Raw genomic sequence first — 21,513 nt, forward strand, 5'->3', positions numbered from 1 at the left:
GGTAAAGAATAGCGATTACGTATCGAGCTATTGATGTTTTTTTAAACGAGAGCTTGTTTAAGTATTTTCGGCTATTTACCCACACCGTATTTTGTGACAGTGGCATACATCGTTATGAAATTTTCTTTTTTATTATATTTTATGTGCCATCACAATATCACCTATTGGTTGTTCTAGTGCAACAGTCAAATAAAGTATTATTATAATTATTATTATTGATCATTCACACCAGTGAGCTAGCTAATCATAAAGTTGTGAATTTACATTCGCGCGCAAGACAGTATTTACATCTGCAAATAGAGCACCGATTTTATACCCTTAACGCGCCAATGTTTTTGAGGCATATTTTTAATGAAGCTTGGAATGCTAAATTTTCACAGTTCACTAGATCGTAATTAGGAAAATTTATTTGACGTCCGCTTCGATCTTGTTAGCTTTGATCGGTAATGCTCTTAGATCGATCAGGAACGCGACAGAATATTATCAATATGGTTCAATTGCACAGTTTCTGTCATGAAACCTGGATAATGGCAACATAATTATTACATAAACTGAAATTAAGAAAGTGAAATAAAATAGCAGGTAAATATAAATGAAATAAAATTATATTAAAAAAGGGGTGACTTGAAAATCGATCAAGTTTTGAACGAAGCGCATGTCGCAGCTTCTTAATTACTATATCGCCACAGCCTATACCGAATATACATAGCTCTAAAATAATTTTATGAAACAATTTCTAACTCATAACGATGCTCATTTCAGAAATGCTGATACTCTCATTTCCTTAGAGATTAAATATAAATATATTGGGAGAGACATTTATACAAATGAGACATGCTGTCGGCTCCCAACAATATTATTTTGGTTTTGTATGTTCAGATGCAGCCTGAAAGCCATGTCTGTAGTGGACAAATTTGAACTCAATTTTAAAATATTTCTATGCGGAAACCCTTCTTGATCCCTAGAGATTGATAATGAAAGCGAGGATTATGTCTCTAGAATTAAGTTTCCTAGCATGATACAAAAACCTCTCTTGCAAATGGCGACCTTAAATACTAACTCAGATTTCACACAGAATGTCGGCAACTGTTACCTAATTTTAGCTAGATAAATCATCAATAATAAATGAGCTTTTGAGGTTGGGAAAACTAGAAGAAACAATAAACGATTCATGATTTTCACAAAACGAAAAATATGTTCAGGTTTTTCTGTTTGTAAAATACCGGTCGTGCATTACAATATATTTTTATTTGCTGAGTGTACAGTATTATATACTGTGGAGGCTTGAGTGGTAAGAGGAAAGGGCTTAACGGTTGCCACCTTGACTATGAAGATATTAATTTTTAGGTTCAAAAACCCAAAAGAAATTTTTTCGATTTTCTCATCTGCCAAAATTGCAACGGAGTGTGTTGACATCATGAAACTAATTAAAAAAAAAAAAAAAACACTATTGAACGAACCACAGATACCTAATCATTTACCCTTGGTGATATTTTCTCCTAAAAATAAAGTTCATATTTGTAATTGGTTCAGGCAGACTGGGCATGTGGGTAGGGACTGCGTGGCTTTGCTAATTATATTTAATAGTTGTTTAAAGTATAAACCGATGAAAGCGTTGAAATCAGATATATTAATAGAAATCGGAGTGAAAAAAAGCACAATATGCACACAAGAAAATAGTTACGTACACATGACTTCAAAACATTTTCATTGCAAGCACAAACCAGCAAGCCTTCTGTATTTTTAGTACAAAATTGTCACATAGCTATTTGAATGCACAGTGTTTAAAATTATACCCGTTTATATGAAGCTCTTGTAACTTCTGTCTTCTGCCCATATTTGTTGATTACCGTCTCTATTGTTTTGTAATGACTAGATGTTTTTTCACAATTTATGAAGTCTAGCCAGTTTTCGAGGCTTTACGAACTGCTTAAAAAAAAAAGAAGTAAGCACAGCTACAATAATGCAGTTTTTGCAGGGGAGTTACACGACCAGAAGACAAATTATAGGCGTATAATAGTCACGATGACGTCAATTAATTATCACAATTTTTTTTATTAACGTTAAAATAACTCAAGATAAATATACCGTACCAATTACAAAGTGGTTGAGCTTAAAAAAAAACAGTAAATAAAAATATCAGATGTACTTGTAGCACGTGGAAAGCGCGGTGATGCGCTAAAGTTACCACTGGTGCAACAAGTGCAAAAGTGGCGAAAAAAAACGCGTTTTCGCACCGCGTGGAAAGCGCACTAGCGCGCTTCCGACGTGCTTGAAGTACATCTAAAATTTACTGATTTAGCAGTTTTTTTTTATAACGCTCGGGAATTTTATATTTTAAACCATACCTACTGAACAATATCGTATAATATTCGAACGGGTTGCAAACGGGTCGAACCATTCGGGTGATATGCCAGTATTCGATAGATGGGCACGTTTGGTACGGATATCCGCTTGATGCCGACACCTGCTTGATACGGGCAACCATTTAATACGTGTGCCCGTTCAATACGGTACCCTTTTGAAAAGGACACCCGGGTACTGAGGCAAATCCCTCGTTGGTTCCAAATGGGTATCATCTGAAATGGGTCGGTCCAGCACTCGCGAAGTATCAGCACCTAACACATTTTGCTACAGACAAATTTATTAGAGTAGCTCGCTTAGGAGAATTCTCTCCACAGTGAACCCTTTTCAAATTAATAAACCTGCATAAGCAAGAATTAGCGGAAATTTGAAATGTATAAGCCAAAAATCTATTATAGTCTTCACATTGCATAAGTTTCCTCCTTGGAACACGTTTTCCACAGAGAGGAGTGGTGATGTTTCGGTTTGAATCGTGTAGGTTTGAATGGAATAGAGGAAGCTGGTCAAGCAGGCCTACCGCGTAACCGCCTTCCCTTAGCAGAACACGTTACCCGCTACAGGAAGTTCATCCTACTGAAAAAAAAACAAAAAAACTTGAAATTCAAACGGGTTGGAAACTTCTCGATCCGTTTTGATTAAACGTGATTATGGGATATGGGTACCTGTTTGATACAGGTGCCCGTTTGATACAGGTGCCCGTTTGATACGGGTGCCCGTTTGATACGGGTGCCCGTTCGACCTGGCACATGACCACACGTTTGAACGTGCCATTCGAATTGGAAAATTGTGCGCTAGCGCTAAATGTTAATCGTCTGGGAGGTTGGTTATCTTAAACTTATTTAAGACGTCCCGAAACTCATAAACCTATTTATAACACGGAGGAAACACGTAGAACAAATGTGCTCACGTAGGTGCTTGCAAATGGACAGGAAAACAGACACAAAAGATTGTTTTCCATTTTCCTCAAAGTTTATTACGTCTTTTGTAGACAAGTACAAACGTGCAAGCGATCTGTGAAATCTGAGAGGCACTCTAAGCTTTAATACAACTGAGAAGATTGCAAAGCAAACAAGAACCGAGGTAATTCTGGACTCTAGAGGTAGTCTTTCGGGGAAATTATTTTCCCGTCTGCCGCGAGAATAGACGCTGCATAATTCGATCGATAATCTGGAGGAGTACGCGTAGAAGAACGGTCAATCTATGCCAACAAGTAGGTTGCAGTGCACTTATCATAATAATAGCGGACTTGAAAGATGTAATTCGTGATATTTGTCGACAGGGTCAAAGCAGGATAACCACACAAACACAAACGAGAGGGAACGGCTCCTTGAAAGTTTCAACACGACGCGGCGCACAAGCTGTCATTTGCTGAACCCAACCAAACCGCAAGAATTCCCGACTTTGAAAAATCGCTTGTTAAAGTTACACGTGTAGGACTTTTCGAAAACTGATAGCTTTGGTGCACATCCAATACGTTGTCGAAAGACATTCTAATAAGACCGCATGGTGAGACGGCAGATCGAAGCAGGTAATACGAGCGAAGTTCGAACTGCAACTGACAACAAGCAGACAAAGAAAAAAGCGGCTGCCAGGCGCGCTCTTCCGGATCAGCGTGTAGCTCGCGCGCTGCTGCGGGTCACGTGACAGAGGTGGCAAAAGAGGAGGGAGGGGACGCGGTGAAGGCGTAGGACACCAGGACTGCCCCGTACCCTCTCGCCAGGCATTCCAGTGAGTCGTGTTTTTGTAGCCTCGGAAAGCTGGGCGCGCGCGCGCATTTCAGCACGCTCGAACGCTGGAAATGGCGGCGGCCAGAAGCTCGGCTTGAGCCTGAGCGAAGAAAGTACTCAGCGCGAGCTCGTAGTTTGACTGCTGCTACGGCGGGCGTGCTCTCGCAATGCTTGATGTTCTTGCAGTCGCGTGTTCGCGCGCTACCTTCGCTGCGTCTTGAATTGAAGTGAAACGGAGTCTAAAAGTACATTCTTTCACGCGGTCGCGTCTTCTGCGAGAGAGATTCGAGCTGAATAAGTAAATTGAGTCAACAAAGATGGACAAAGTTTTAAAGTTCTGTCAAAAATATCGGCTCACGAACGTCGCGGGTTTCCGTAAAAAAAAAAAAAAAAATGTGTTAGTTTTAGTTGCAGTATAAGGGAACATCAGCGTAATTAAAATATAAATATAATTACTTGCATTACGCGGAGGATCTGAAATCGATGAACCGGCGCTCCCAGCCTTCCGGAAACATTGGCTGCCACGGCTGAAACAGGCGTGCCCATGCGCCGATCTGTACGTTCAATATAAAACGGGCTCCGGAGAGCCGTTTGATTAAACCGGTACAGTTTGCCAGTCACCGGTCACCCGTCTGTGCAACATGGTCACCGGTTTGAGCAAACCTGCGACAACTTTGCCCAAAGGAGTCGCCCATTTGCCCAGACGAGGGACCTGTTTGTCAAAGGAGTGACCTGTTTGTCCAAATAGGTGAACGTTATGGCTCATACGGGGGACCCCTTTGACAAACTGGTGACCGGTATGGTTAAACTGTTACCGGTATGGACCCGTTTATTTTCATATAAGCGCCGAATGTTTTTTTTTTCTTTTTTTCTTTTCAGTAGGGCAATGCTTGCTGCACGCGCTTGTCCGCAACTATCGAAAGTAAGCGCAATGACACAAACAAGTGGAGGGGCGCACTAGGTGTTTATTGCACCGATAACACAAAATGCATAAAACACTGTACTCCGTTTCACCTTACGAAGGATCGCATCGGACAATTCCAGCCAACCCAGCCATTCCAAAGCTGTACAAGGTTCACGTATGACACTCGGGAAGGGCACAGCAATGCTAAGTCGCGTTATACTTTTACAGCGCTGTATTGGCTGAGGTGACTTGTTGCGTCTGCTGTAGCCTATCGTATGGGGAAAGGGGGTATAGCGACGACGAGGGGAAACAACGTACCTTGTAGCAGTTTTCCCGACAGCCTAGCCCGAGGTGGTCGGCAGAGTGCACCGATCACACGTGCGAACGGCGTTAAAAATCCCAGCGAAATGTCTCCGAGAGCAGGGTCGTTCTCTCTCTCTTTCCTGGGGCGAAGGAGCGGTATAACCAAACTGCTAACCGGTGTGATCAAACTGTTCAACGGTTTCACCAACTGGTGAACAGTTTCAAACCGGTTCTCCAGGCTGCTGTGCGATGTGAACATGTTTTACATTGTTAGACTTGGCACAAAAAGACGTCTGACAAACGCACACTTACAACCAACGTTACTAGATTACCTTAGATGTGGAACTCCCGCGGAGGGGGGTACCCCATCACTCACTTCACTCCGCCTGCCGTCGTTCGAAGCGCCATCTAGATTTTGTTTCATAACTGTGCGTTCCAAAGAGCAGAGTTGAAGCGCCATCTAGACGCCGCGCTTCGAAACGTACGTATCCCATAGTATATACTGCAGTTACTAAAGAAGCCGTCCGGCGCGTTGAGCGACGTTAGGTGAGTCGTGGTGAGCGAGGGGGGGGGGGGGGTACTGCTTGTGCATGCAGCGTCTATGATCAGTACCGTAACTAAGCTAATCTAATAACGTTGCTCACAACTCACATGCATTGGAATAAAAAGGAAAGAAAGAAGAAGCGAAGGCTCGGATACCGCTTGGGGGGGGGGGGGGGGGGGGGGGGGAGGCTCAAACAGAAAGGCGGTTTAATCAAATCTGTGAGCAGTTTGACCAAGCACGTGAGGATTTTGTTCAAACCGGCAAGCAGTTTTTTTTATACCGCTAGACGAAGGTTGGATCTGCTTACCGGTACGGTTGAGCGGGTACCGTTATGAACCTCATCTAACTTCAAACATTTTCCAAAAAAATGTTTCTTTTCACAATGTTACAAGTTATTTAACAAATTTCAGTTAGTCATCCGACTTATTTTGACAGTTAGACACATACTGTATGTCCCTCTTAGTGTATGACTGACCTGCACAGACCGCATTGGTGCAGCGTTCACGATTTTAACGCGAAAGCCTTAACTGTCCCATGGAGCGAAGCCGGCGTTGTCTGTAACAGCGAAACGAGCCATAAATTCCCATTGGCTGCGACGCGTCATGTGGCTCCATAGCAATGGCGTCATTGTTGCTAATGGGGTATCCACACGAAGGAGAAATCCGCCGCTTCCCTCCGCGGAGTGCGCATCACATGAGACATATGTCATTCCTTTTTGACGTCTCGCTGCGCCGTCCTCCTTCGTGGTGGAAGGCGGAGGAGTACGAAAGCACGAAAAATCCGCAGGTGGGCGACGGAGCCGGGGACGGGGTTTCCCGGGGTATTGACGTCACGACGTCCATCCGCGGAGTTCTCCTTCGTGTGGATAGACCTTAAAGGGGTCATGAAACGATTTTCCTACTTCTTCCTCCTTAGCTTTAATCCTCAACTCAAATGCGAATTGTGAAATCATGTGGTCGTGACATTCCTTCGTCACCGGTACGATGACTCCTAGGTTCCACCGTGCTTTTTATGCACACCATAGAACTTGTCATTCTCTAGTGACAATAAGTTCCGTCAGGGCACTCATTGGCCACGAACGCGAATCCAAATATTCGTCGACGGATTGATTGTTGACGAGCGCATACGTCCGAGTGACGCAGCTCTCGTGTCCAATGCGTGAGCTGGGCTCTGCTGACGTCAGTTTGGCGCCGGTGACGCGCTTTTGGAACCGCGGATGTATCATAGTGAAAAGGCGGAGAGCTTTCGAAGGCAAGAAGGTACAAAATAGTCCGCCATATTTTCAAATGTTCGTACCGAAAAGCTAGCTTTTGACTTTCTAGCCTCTTTCTTTTGGCCAACTAAATGATATGCAATTAGAATAGTCCCAATTTAAAATCATTCATCCCAACCCAAAATTCGTTTCATGGCCCCTTTAAGGAGCCAGCCGAACTGCTGGCGGCGCAGCGGGAAGGGGGTTACGGGGCTATGCGGTGGCCTGACGTTAGCACGCGTTGCTCAATCGTATGCTCAAGGACGACGCCGTCCTTGGCGTCGTCCTTGTGGTTGTCCTAGAGGTCGTCCTAGAAGTCGTCCTTGACGTCGTTTTTAAGGTCGCCCTCTAGAAGGTTATCCTCGACGTCGTCCTATAGGTCGCTCTTGACTTCACACTCGACGTCGCCTTTGAGGCCGCCTGAGAGGTCGTAGTGAGCATCGTCCTAGGCACCGTCCTTGACGTCGTCCTCGACGTTGTCCTAGAGGTCGTTCTAGACACCGTACTTGGCGTCGATCTCTAGGACGTCGTCCTCGACGTCGTCCTACACGTCGTCCTAAAAGATCGTCCTAGAGGTCGTCCTAGACGTCGTTCTTGAGGTCGTCCTCGACATCCTCCCAGACGCCGTCCTTGACGTTGTCCTCGACGTTGTCCTAGAGGTCGTTCTTGACACCGTACTTGGCGTCGATCTCTAGGACGTCGTCCTCGACGTCGTCCTACACGTCGTCCTAAAAGATCGTCCTAGAGGTCGTCCTAGACGTCGTTCTTGAGGTCGTCCTCGACATCCTCCCAGACGCCGTCCTAGACGTTGTCCTCGGCATGTGCATGGCAACGCAGATGCTTTGTCACGGAAGCCGTGAAGCCTTTAATACGTGTAGAAACATTAGTCGAAAAATTTCACTCGCGGGACTATAATGATTTCTCATTCCTACACGTCAGCTATCTTAAGTGTCCTCTTGTAATTTTTTAAGGCACATATGTAAAACATAAAAAAACAAGTTGCATATGAAACTAAAATTTTCAGATCCGAGGTATACTAAAATGATTATTTATACCAGGAAATGATGGCTTGTTTGCTGACCTTAAAAGGAGGTCGACTATCTGGTGCTAATGCATCTTTCATTCACCAAGTCGTGTAGTTTATATATCCATCATCACTGGAACTTACTATCATAGGTGTTTTATTATCGAAGTGCACGCGCGATAATATTCTCGAATGCGACTTCTCTGCTACCCATTACACACTTCTTGATTGTAGGAAATACGAAGTATACCTTCTAACTCCACTCCTGGCGAAACCATCGTGGTTCGATCCGCCATTGATTATCGCATAACCCCTTTGTTCGCCGCGGTTATCCAAGTAGGTGCAGATGCAACCAACTCAAGCTATTTACTCAGAAACAAACAAAAGATACTTTAAAGAATTGGTTGCATTTTACACGTTTTTGCCAAACGCATATAAATGCGGTAGCTTTATAGGGTTGGTGGCGCACTTACAGTTGGTGACAGGTCAATAATGAAGTGGAAGCTCCTCCTATCTCTTTCCGCATTAGCAGAGCGATCGGTGGAGATGAGGTCGCCTCCTCTTTGGCGATCGCTCTGCTTAAGTGGAGAGGGGTGGGACGAGCCTCTACTCTGTTCTTGACCTGCCACCGACTATAGTTCGGGTCTGCCTAGGGCAGGGTGATCCTTAGTTTTCCAGTACCAGGGAGGTGTTGTGCTCATAGATCGGGTTGAACATAGGGCAGGGTCTCTGTAGAGAAACAGATTATGGCTGTGTTCCAAATCTTACTCAAATGGATCCGAGTTGCTCCAGCGGATCGTATCACGTGATAGCACAGATTGAAAAACGCTGGACGCGGGTAGGTTTTAGAACACCAAGGGTACAAAGCCCTTACCCTGGAGTAGGATCGAGTAAGTTTTGGAACACGACCTATGTCGCACGACTTTCTCTTTGTGACACTGCGCGCGCTCCCCTTCAGTACCACACCCGGGTACACAGCCTCTGCGCTGATTTTTCTGAGTCACCAAAAAAGGGCAAGCGCGCTTTCCTGCCCTCCCTACTCCTCTTCGTTCCGCACGTTCTTTCTACACCAGAAGTATTAGCTTCTTTCTTTCTTGCCCTTTCCACCCCTAACCCCTCCTCGCGCTTTCTCACACCACCTGCTTATGCTCATCCCGTTCTTGCGTGCTGTGTCCGTAGCTCAGTCAGCAGTGTACTCCGCTTTTACGCCGGTGACCTACGTTCGATACTTCGCGCCGGTTGCCGTTTTTTGTATTTTTTTTCAAGATCGTTTAGTAGCCGGGGACTGACCGACCTGCACATATCGGGCTTACGCGGCGTCTGAGGTTGGTTGGGTCTATAAGGCTACCGCTTGCCACCTTGCGTGACCACCAACTCATGTATACGGGAGTTGGTAGTCACGCAAGGTGGTAAGTGCTGCTGTTAAGAAATAGCTTTTAAGCGGTAGCCTCATAAACCCAACCAACCTCAGACGCCGCGTAAGGCCGCAATGTGCAGGTCGGTCATTCCGCGACTACCAAACTATCTTGAAAAGAAAAAAAAAACGGCAACCGGTGCGAAGTATCGAGCCTAGGTCACCGGCGTAAACTACTAACAAAACCCATATTGGTGAAGTTCTGCCCGTTGTTACCTGTGGTGCCACGGCCAACATTCAGAGAATTTAGCACGTTAATACCGTTAGTCACGCAGCACCTCAATAATGTTCATTGCATTCCGAAGCCACAAATTCAAAACAAGTCGTCTCCTTGCTATGATTGATTCTCATTGGCAAGCTTCCAAGTGCGATTCCTTATTAAAACTCTTAGATGAGCTCAAATCTGAATTCGACATAAATCTTAAAACTATAAGCAGCACCCCAGAGTACAGCATACTGCAGACACAGGAGACTACCACCTCGCCCCAAAAGAAGAATCCCTTATCGCGTTTCACAAACTGAACGACACGTTATTCAAAGGAAGTTAAACTGCACGCTACACCAAAGTACAATTGAAGAGTCGTGCAGTCCCTAATCACTTGCGGCTGTAGAAGTAAAAAGAAAAGATGGTAGTTGGAGATTCCGTGTCGACTAAAGACTTTTAAACATCTAACAAATTATGTATGGCAAACTCCTAGGTAATTTTGTTGGATACGTGAAACGTTCTAGGATCGGAAACGTTTAGCAATAGAAGCGCCTCGTGGCTGCACCGATTTGTAATCAGTGTCACGTAATGTATATTTCCCGCTATATTTGGCGGGGGAACTGAACTGGTGTATAGGTCACGTGACATCAAGCCACCTGACGTCAATTTCCCCGTTTAATGTGGCGGGAAAACTGAATTTATATGTAGGTTACGTGACGTCATTTTTCTCGCTAAATTTAGCGACGAAACTGAATTGGTGTTGAGGTCCCGTGACGTCAATTTTCCTGCTTAATCTAGCGGAGAAACTCAATCCGGCTACACATAATCAGGCTTCTCGAAATCCGGAACAACTAGCCAAATAACGTTTCACGTCAAAATTTGGTTACCCTTTGCCGCGTATAGATGATGACCTTTATACGTTTCAGAGCGCCGGATACTTTATAACTAAAAAAGAAAGACAAAAAACAGCGCTCATAACATTTGATTGCCTGCATCAATTCCGAGTAATGCCATTTGGGATTTGTAATGCCACCGCAACATTCGAAATGAAGGGTACCTCACTACGCGGCACTAGGTTGACACATTTTATATTATTTAGACTATGTAGTAGTGTACTCAGCTTTCTTGGATGAGCATTTGTCTTTACATCGGGCAGTTCTCACGTGTTTCCGAAAGTTGTGCTGTAGACAAATTCCTAAAAGTGCAGGTTTACCTCTCAAACGCTCTAAATTCTAGCTCATGTTGTTGATACGCATGAAATAATGCCAAACCCCGACAAGCAAGCTGTTGTTTTTAGTTTTCCGCGTTCTATCAATAAAAACGAGAAAAGAAAACAAAAAAAAACATTGAGATGTTAGCGGTAAGGCAAAAAGCGTACTTGGTTTTCCGCAACACAATTCAACGCTCTCCGAGATCGTTTTCAAGCAATTTTATAAAAGCGCCCTCGGGAGGATACCGCCTTCGTCGTTTTCGCCGCCCTCGTTGGCATCCGTCGCAACAAGTTCATCCGCTGCATCAAGGCCAGTGATAACTGCTCTACCTTCGACGTCCTCCAACGTAGTACCGCTGCCGGCTCAAGTCGGTACCAACTCTGAACCCCTTTCTGGGATTGATGCGAGGGCTGCAAGCGAGAGTGCTGGCGATGGCGGTTTCATCATGGTCGCGTCCCAACGAAGAACCAAGCTGCTAACCAGGACTGCTAGGTCAAATAAGCTGACGGCCGTTCCTCGGAAGAAACGCCATTTGGCAATCTCTGTGTCGATGCTAAATTCGGTCACGAATGTAGACGGTGTTCCAAAGCTCATCGCGCCTTTTTGGGAGGTATAGCAGGTCATCTGCAAAGAAAATGATTTCGCGACTTGAGACGTACTTTTCGCTCCACCTGGAATGAGACGAATCAGTGATTGACGCGATTAACAAAACCGAAGTATGGACGGAAGAAGTATTTGTCGAAGGTTTTTCGGACAACTGGACCTCTGTTTTTTTTTTCTTTTTATTCCGTTAAAACAGTAGATAATGAACATGGCACACAAAGTTAGTGTTTTTTTAATCAAAATTTAAGAGGTCTCCATACGAAGAACGATAAGTTCATGTAAAATGTAATCATATAGGACCCTGTTATCATTTGTGTTTTTGAGACATGGCTCTCTAATGGCATACCTATTGCAAATTACTTTAGTCCGAGTCCCACGGTATATCGTCGAGATAGGCAATATGCCCGTACTAGAAAGACTCTAGGCGGTGGTGTTTTAATTGCATCTAAGGGTACCCTTCTGTCGTATAGACGTTTTGATCTTGAAACCTACACGGAGTGTCTATGGGTGGAAATTAAGACCACTGACGGTTTTAACTACCCTATCGAAAAATATTGTTTTCCACCTCTGTCAAACCAGACAATGCATATTGAGCATTTTGAATCAATAAGAAATAAAATTAATATTCTAACAAGTTTCGGGTTCAGACATACGTAGATTTTAATCTTCCAGGTGGTGAGTGGTCGTTACAAGCTACGAAAACTAATACGTCAACGTCAAGCAAAGTTTCTTTGTTGTTGTTATTGTTTTTGTTTTTTTTGTTAACATCAGTGGTTTTGAACAGCTCAATACGATAGAAATAGTGTAGAAAATGTTCTAAAACTTGTTCTTTCGAATTTGACCATTTTAAATATGAGCCTTGCTTCAAATTCCTCGGGAAAAATTTTCGCGTGTCATCCCCTTTATTTATTCAGCTTTTGTCTTTCGTGCACGTCGCGAGTTTCGTCGACGCCGTGTCGCTACTGCTTTTTTGAAGGAGACTACATCAGCCTGTACAAATGTATTGAGAATTTTTACTGGTCCAACGTTCTTTCTATGTCTATGCTTATCTTGCAACCGAGAACATTACCTCGATTGTAAAAGGTGCATTAAGCGGTTTTGCGGCTAAATGTTCAAATAAACTCTCTATATACCCTGAATGGTTTTTCAAGAATTTAAAGTTTTTTACTTAGATAAAAAGATTGCACCGACTTTACACTAAAAAAAACGGCTTTACACAATTGTAAATCAAATTTAGTATATATCGTGCTTTGTTGAAAAAAAATGTTCAACCGTGATAGACGCTTACATCTTGACAGCATAGAAAATAGTTTATTTCACCGATCGAAACGTTCTGGAGATAAGTAAAACAGCTGACACGTGAGGACAACCGAAACCTCTGTTTACGTGACTCTACAGATAACGTTCCGGGTTATCAATCATCTTCCGATGAAGTCGCAAATATATTTGCAGACTATTTGAGCAAGTGGGACTAAAGCGATCACCAATCTGATCAATGTGTAGATGAAGAGCTGACCTGTCCAGATTTTTTTAGATGCTGTGAGAGCAGATTTTAGTGATATTCGGAAGCTATTCGAAAGCTGAAACCAAAGTTGTTTTACAGGTGAATTTGGTATACCAAGTTTTATTATCAAACATCTGGGTTTTATTTTTTAATCTAACCTAATGTTGAATAGCCATGCTGAAATAGTAACTATGGAAGCCGGTCGTGTCCTTAATTTTATTAGAAAAAATATCAGAGACGCTCCTAGGAACGTTAAAGAGCTTCTATACATCTCTATTGTCCATTCTATTTTAGACTCTGCTGCAGTGGGATGAGATCCCGGCACTAAAATACTAATGAATAGACTACAAGCGATTCCGAATCGAGCTGCTAGCTTTGCCACAGACTCAGCATTTTAGTGCTAGCGTTACTGCATTAAAAGTAACTTGTCATGGGACTCTCTTGAGGCACTTAGAAGATTATCAAGGTGTTCGTTTCTGAATCAAATATCACACGAACGGATTGGTATCGATAGAAATAAATATATAAATGCACCTACCTTCGTATCCCGTAGACTAGACCACTCCAGAAAGATGCGCGAAATAACATGCCGTACATCCGATTTTATATCATCACTTTTCCCCCGTACAATTAATCAATGAAATAAACTTCTGGACGCTGTGGTTACCACAGCCGTTGAAAACTTAGATGGTGCTCTAAAGCAGTCTTTTCATGAAAGAGTGCTATGATAGTTTTGTAAGTCGCTTATGCATATATTTTTCATGTGTTTATACAGGAAAAAGTGGAGTGATAATTGATGAGTTTTGTGTGAGTATCGCGTTTAGATGATGCAATGTTAATTAATGTCCTTTTTGCTCATATTGTGTCCTTTGCTGGTGTAATGTGTCTTGCTGGTGTAGCAGACCATGGATGTGTATTCTCTATTTGTTTATGTTGATGTATAAGTCCCCCCCACGATAATGCTCCATGGGCAAACTGTAGGTAAGAAATAAAATCAAAAAATGAAGTGCTGAGCAATTCATTCCCATTTCGAAAGATATTTTTATCCTTTTACTTCGTTCAGGCGTCTTCCTCCTGCTCTGAAGAAAGTATCTGTTTTTCCAACTCTCATTAACAGTGATGCCTTTGCTTCTACTATCTATTGTCCTGTTTACTCGCTCTTTGGTTTTTTAAAGGTTTTCGAAATGGTTGTGCGCACCGGGATAAATGATTTTTTTCTTTTTTCCAAAAATTAGCATTTGCAAAGCCTGGTTTTCTAAATTGTAGGTCAGTTGAGACTAAATTGTATACCCTTTTAGGTTACTGTGAGCCTTTTGTCATGAATAGAGGACAGCAGGATACGATTTATCTTGATATGTCGAAATAATTTTATAATGCCAGTTATAAACTGCTTTTGAACAAATTATTTGTGAATGGTGTTTTTTCAGAATTATGTGACTGTTTCAAGAGCTATTTGCCTTTTCGCTCAAGCAATGTTCAGGTTGTAAACTGTTGCCCTCAAGTTTTCTTCGTTTTTTTTTCAATTTCAGGTGTACCACGAAAGTCAATTCTAGGTCCTCTTTTGTTTTTTTATTTTTATAAATGATATAGGGGCTTCTTGTGTTAAACATGCTGAGTGGCTTTTATCTGCCGATGAAGATGAAAATTATCTCAATTAACACTGTTTTACAGAATTTACTTTCTTAACCCAGCCCTTAGAATCACAATATTGCCATTTCCAAATTGATTTTCTTTAAAAAAATAGACAACACCCAAAAGATACTGCCCATTTCGGCGTCCACCACCTCTTATTTGAACTCTTAGATGTCTCCGTAAAAGCAAAATAACAATTTTTGCCTTAGAATCTAGGTACCGCTAACAATTTGGACACTTTTAGAGGCATGCTAATGGACTTTTTGGAATTCTGTGGTTCTAATACCACTAAAGTGAAAACATGTTCCTTGTTTATTTTTTGCAAGTATAACTTTTCTTAATTTTTATGAATGCACATATCATTCCTGAATGTATAACTTTTGTCGTTCATGAATGGACTTGTGGCTTACTCTTATGATTGCAATTTTTATCACCCCACCCCCCCCCCCTCTTTGTTAAATTCCCTATGGTAGGGCCTTCAAAGTAAAATTAATAAATAACTAAATAAATATAATAAAGGTGTTGTGCACTGGCTCAACTAATGTGTTCACGGTAAGCCTTACGTCGAGTATGGAAAATCTGCGTTAACTCCTCTTGAAAGGAATATTAAAAAGAACTAAAAAACCGAGCGTTGAACACTTACACAAAGTTAAAGTGGACGAGGTTCGGTTTATTTAAATGAAAGCGTACACTTCTGCCTGAGTTCCGCCTGCGACTTTATACACTTTACATGTTTAACCTTCTACCAATCAATCATCACAGAAAATGGAATGAGAACAGGAGGAGAAGGGCGTTAGCTTGAGGTTAAGAAGTAAGAAATATGGGACGTGCGAGGCAAAGCCAGCCCATGCACAGATCTTTCTAACCCCCCCCCCCCTTCCCCAGAAAAAATAATAAATAAATGAAAAATGTGATTTGGTGTTGCGAGAACCATAGTCTCAGAACAAGTCATGAGACGAATACGAGGACACAACCTCTAATGAGCGCATAACAGCATTACGTCGCTCCCTTCTGAGCAAAAGTATTTCAATTGGTCTCCATCAGAAGACGTGTACAGATGATGCACAATCTCGTAGCATCGATAACAGCTGCCTGCCAGACTCCACCGGGCAGCGATCGGCACCTGTCATTCACCGGGCGGCTCCATCTCTGGAGGAAGATTGATCGATTCTCCCGATTGTGTTGCGCGAGTGCGCTGCACCGCTTCAGCAAGAGCATCAGCACTGTCCCCCTTGGACTCCAGAGGGAGCTCCAATACAAAGCGGTCCAGCTTGGTAGCCGCCACGGCACAGTAATTGCAGCTAGATAAAGGGAACACGTTGAGGTGTATTGGTTATAGGCGTTTTGGTTTGAAAGCAGAGACATGTGTACGAGGACGGACCGTAATGCACGGGACACAAGAACTTGCGGGAAACCGGGGGCAGAACCCTCGCTGTACCCCGCATGGGGATGATGAAAATCGGATACATTGAGTTCCATGTACAGACAGAATCTCGGGTGCCTTCGACTGATTGACGGCTTCTCATATCAACTGAGAACGCCGGACAATCGTGTGGACAACTTTGTTTGTAGACAGATGATGTATTTGGCAAACAGGGCAGCCTAGAGCGTGCTCAATTCAAGAGGAAAACAAGCTTCCTACTTGAGGAAAATAAGAAGCGAGACCAGAAGGCGGAAAAGGAAGGCCCCGAGTCCACCGGAAGGATAGGTGAAAGCGCTAACAAAGAAAGCACGCCGTGCGAGGCTCGTTTCACCACCATTGTAATTGAAAGCAAGAGCACGTGAACGCTACATCGGTTTTACGCGTAATTAAAATGTAATCTTTATCAATACTTACAGATGACTGCCAAAAATAACAGAAAACATTAGACCTCGGTTGTTTCATAAAAAAACCAGAAACGTCATGTTTGAGTAGCTTTCACTCATGCGCCTTAATTTAACTACCTAATAGTGGAGGTCTAAACAAGCCCACAAAGCCCTAATTTAACTACTGGGAGTTGAAATAGCGTATATCGGCTTTTTTATTGTTATGATGACAACTAGATTACTGAATTAAAAAAGCTAATATTCTAATCTTCATAAATCCAAGACAAGATACGTCAGGTCTCAGTTGGAAGACATCCTTCGCTTCCTCGGTTCTAGAATATTAATTCGGTTCTCAGTGTCCACGTTCAATCCTGTATTTAATATAATAGTGTCTAGAACAGTCTAGCCGCAATTAAAGCCCTTTTGTTGGAGGCTTGCGTTCCATAGCAACGGAGCCTATCTGGCATTTCAAACCAACTGGCGATATTATCACGCACAATCATATCTCAGCAACAAGGCACATTCTCCGCAATAGGTTGCGGAAATTCGGGCCAATATTGGAGCCAGCAAACCGGTGCTCAGCATATCGTAGCATTGCCTCGGATCCTCTGACGCGACCAGACTTCAGCTCCAATTTACCAGATGACTCGACTAAAGTCTGGGCAAGTTCTGTCTAGCATGCTCCATCGACAACTTGGCGAGGTAGTAGCATTCGGTGCGGCGTCTTCGTCCTTTTCGGGGGGGCGTCGGCTCGGTCCATCGGAGGCGTGTCTGCGAGATGGCCGGACGAGTCTCTCCATCCTGAGACCGTGTCCAACCCTACCGGAAGGAGCCCAGCGGCGAGCGAGACAGCGGTCCGCTAGGCGGGGGAGAGAACCCGGCCTCTCCGACGTCTCTTATAAGGCGGCCTACGAGCGGAGAAGGCTGCATTCCGTTCTCGGCGCGCAAGGATGGCGCCTCCACGAGTGGCTATCTGGCTCCTGCTGTCCCTCGGTGAGCCGCTGCTCCTCTCGCTCCGCTCTCCGCGCGGACCCGTGCTCGTGAACGCGCCTCACTTCCTCCCGTGCCCGGATGCCTTCCTCCCAGCGGGGCTTCATCCAACGTCCACGAGGCTTCCGCGTTTCCGTTTTTAACCTTTGAGTTGCGGCTGTGCTTTCGCTGGTTGCGGTGCCTGCGATTAGGTAAGCTTCGCTGGATTAAGCCAACGCTTTTTTAACTGTGGTAGGTAAAACAAAGGTGAGAACTGAGCAGCTCCGAATGAAATTATGAGATGTTTAAAGTGCTGAACTATAATGTTTTTCGAGACTGTATTGGCATCAGCAGCTTCTACCGAGGCACGCTTCAAGATGAATGCACCTGTTGTACGGTTATTGCAGTACCTTCTAAAAAAAATATTGCATTTTTTGGTTTTCGCATGTGGTAAATTTAAGGCGATATATTTATGATGTTGACTCATCGCTTCTTGTGAAGTTTGGCTCCTTTCAGACTGTTTACTTTATCAATTCTCAAATCTGGTTATTTTCTTAAAGCCCTAATAATAGTTGTTCACATGCTTTGTTAAAGGGGCGGTCCAACGATATTCAACTGGAATGTTTTTCACTTTACACGAGCTTCCTGGCACTAGTGGGACTCAAGGATACTCGCTCGCAACGCCACTGACCAAGAGACGCTTTTGTTGCGGTCTAATTTCAAGGACTAAAGTGAGCGTTTTCATTTAATCTCTCCTTCGCAAAACTTGATGACGTAGCTGGGCGGTCGCAGCACCGCTCAGTGACGATATTTGAATGCGGCTCATAGATTGGACCCGAGCGTTGCGTGAGCACTCGTTTTGGGCTCGTGATATTTGAGAGTTTAAGAAGCCTTCGGGTAGTGGCCCGTGTCCTATCGCTGCAAGGACGACAATAGCCAAACCATAACAATGTCCGGAGCTCAGCGTGTCCTGTGCCTTGTTCTGGCTGTGAATTGAGGGGGTGAAAGCTGCTCGTTTTTCTTTAATTTTTGTTTTTTTACTTCAACTGCGTGTGGTGACGAACGAACAGGTGTTTTTCAGGATATAAACGCCAGGAACCCGTTCAAAGCGGTATTCGCGCGAAGTACAAAAATCGTTGCATCGCCCCTTTAAAAGAAACCAAGAGGTTTTGCCGAATAATATTTTTAAATGTTTATTCCTTAACAAAGTTCATGGCTTTTTTTTTTTTTTGCTGCTGAGATGTGCGCAGTGTTCCAATCGTTACCAATTAAAACGTCTAGCGAGTTATGAGATGCATAAGACGCTTTGACACAACAAATTTTATCTGCCATGCCGGGCATAGCGGTGGCCAGACACTATTTTTTTCTTCTGTAGTTCACCGAAGCTTTTTGATTTATTTGTAGCGTGTGACATAATGCGTGTTCTACAGGTAAGCGGGGGTACAGGCTTCTGTTGCTACTGCGTATTTTATGAACACTGGTTAAAGAGGCGAGGAAATGATTTTTTAACGTTTGGTAAATACCGCATAGAAGTATTCCCTGATATTCATAACCTACCAAACCCCGTTAGTTTTTTTTTTCCCCAAAATAAAAGTCGCAAAAATATGTGACAAAAACGAGTAGCGTTCATCTCGTTAACTTGCTGACAGAACACGCGGACACGTGACGTTGAGCCGATTATAAGCCGCCAATGTTCATCATTGACACAAGCTGGGGTTGGCAAAATGCATGGCACGCGATGACTTCCAGACATTGTTAAGGTTTGGCTAATCCCGTCATCGCAGCTGTTGTGTACGAGCTACTTTCCGAATGCATGTCGAGGACCGAGCACAAAGAAGCGTGCCGCGAGTGTAGTTAGAAACGTTGAACATGCTGGCGTCTGCAGCAGTAACTGTTCTAAATCAAAAGCCTAAAACAAATTTCATCTTGCACACGCGTTCATCAACGCCTGACTGATTATTTTCTTCGAATTTGTTATAAGGGGAGGGCGAGCGCGCGTGGCGCTTAGACTTGCATTTCCAGCATTCTCCTTGATGCTTGGGTAATTTAGAAATAGGCCTATTGATAGTCACTGGCCCAAGTCGAACGCTCATACAGTGCCAACGCCACTAGTTTACCTCAGTTGTGGAACTCCCGCGGAAAAGGCACCCCCCCCCCTCCCCGCCCCACTCACTTCCGTCCGCCTCCCGTCGTTTGAAGCGCCATCTAGATTTTCGTTTACAAACTGTGTGTTTCATAGAGTAGGGTGGAACGCCATCTAGACGCTGCGCTTCGACACGTACGTGTTCCATAGAGTACACAGTAGTTACCATAGAAGCCGTCCGGGGGGTATTGCTGGTGCAAATCGCGTCTATTAGCAGTCCCGTAACTGAGCTAATCTAATAACGTTGCGCAGTGCTCGAGTCCATCTCATGAGCCGCATTTAAATATCGTCACTGCCGGGATCGCAAAGGTTGATGACGAAGTCCTGTTGCTGGCATTCTTGACAAAGTCAACGATGTGATCCCCACAATTTCGCCATCAAGTGTTTGCAAAGGTTAGACTATTAGCATTTTCAATAACAAGCCGTCTTATAGTGACGGTTATTCCTAAAATAATGACCCCTTGGGCATTGAACGCACCTGCATATTTCGGATTAGGGTAGATTTCAGGGCTTTTTTAAAAACTAACCCGTAAAGCCTAACACACACCCTACATATCTCTGGGTGGTGTGTTTTTTACCTGTAAATACACGTGCAACATGTGTTGTCTCCATTTAGTATTCCACTACAGATTAACTTCAGACATGCACACGTTATCATACAGAAATTAACTCAATACCGTTCCTCTTTACTCGCTGAAAAAGTAACTAAATCCGTTACTCGGTACCAATTCTCCCAACGAACGCGTTACTTACCTCAAAAGGAACGAGTTACTTTTCGCGTTACTTTGACGACCAAATACACAACTGTTTTTGTTTCATATTTTATTCTGTTCTTTATGAGTAGTCGTTGCACTTAAGCAGTAGCTGCAACTCGAAGTTTTCATCATCTATGTTTCCTCGCTTTCTTGAGAATAGATCTCCGGCGACGCTGAAGAGTCGCTCTACCGACGCGCTCGAAAGAACGGCACTACTGTACTTCGAAAAAAGCTGGTGAATCTTTCGGAACTGATGCTTCATTGATGACTACGGGTACTCATCTGGCACAAGGAAAAACCGAGTTAGTCCCTCCGGGGCATCGACGGATGTTGATGGTGAAAAACTAAAAGTCTTTTGCAGGATTAGGTTTCTCTGGGCGCGTGGTTCCATCCTTGCTTCTTTGTAACTTTAAAAGTTCGTCCTTTGCCATGCTTCCTGTCTCGGAGCGACGTGAGCTATCTGCGATTCACGATAGCTTAAATCGTGGGATGACACTCGCCGCGAGGAGCAACTGCCAACCGTTTAAACGATGGGAAAACCTGTAAAATATAGTAAAAAAAATCGAACTTCAGTCATTCTTTTTCTGTTCACATCGTCCGTGACCGCGATTTCAATTACATGCTATTTTTGAATAACAATAAAATTTTCAGCTTCAACTTTGGAACTAGTAAAGGCGCGCTCGTGCAAGGTTTCTTGACAAACAACGAGCGAAAACGTTTAACAAACCTAGACCTAATGAACAAAAAAAAATACGAGGGTGAAACTCCGGTAGAAACGAACATTGATACAAAATGCCGCAAATGCTTACTTTTTATGAATACCATTCAAGAAAGCGGTGACAAGAGGCGCGCAAAATGCTAACCCCTTCATTGCGTCGTACTCCAGCTTGCTGATGGGCATCGTTGTCGTTGGCAGCAGGTATCCGAGAAACATGTGCCATTCCCCTTGAAGCGCATCCAAAGCGCAAGCAAGGTGCTTCGTGATTTTTACAGGAAGAAGAGGTTTCTTTACAAATGCTTCTTTGCGTGGGAATCACAGATGCACCGAGTATTGTGCATTCAGGCAGCATGGGATGGAGGTGTAAAATTATGTACTCACGCTGCAGTACTCCTGAATGAAGTTGATAACGTTCGGCCTTTCTAGTGCTGGTAT

Source organism: Ixodes scapularis, unplaced genomic scaffold (genome assembly GCF_016920785.2).
Source record: "Ixodes scapularis isolate PalLabHiFi unplaced genomic scaffold, ASM1692078v2 PGA_scaffold2__306_contigs__length_199485367, whole genome shotgun sequence".
Lineage (NCBI taxonomy): Eukaryota > Metazoa > Arthropoda > Arachnida > Ixodida > Ixodidae > Ixodes > Ixodes scapularis.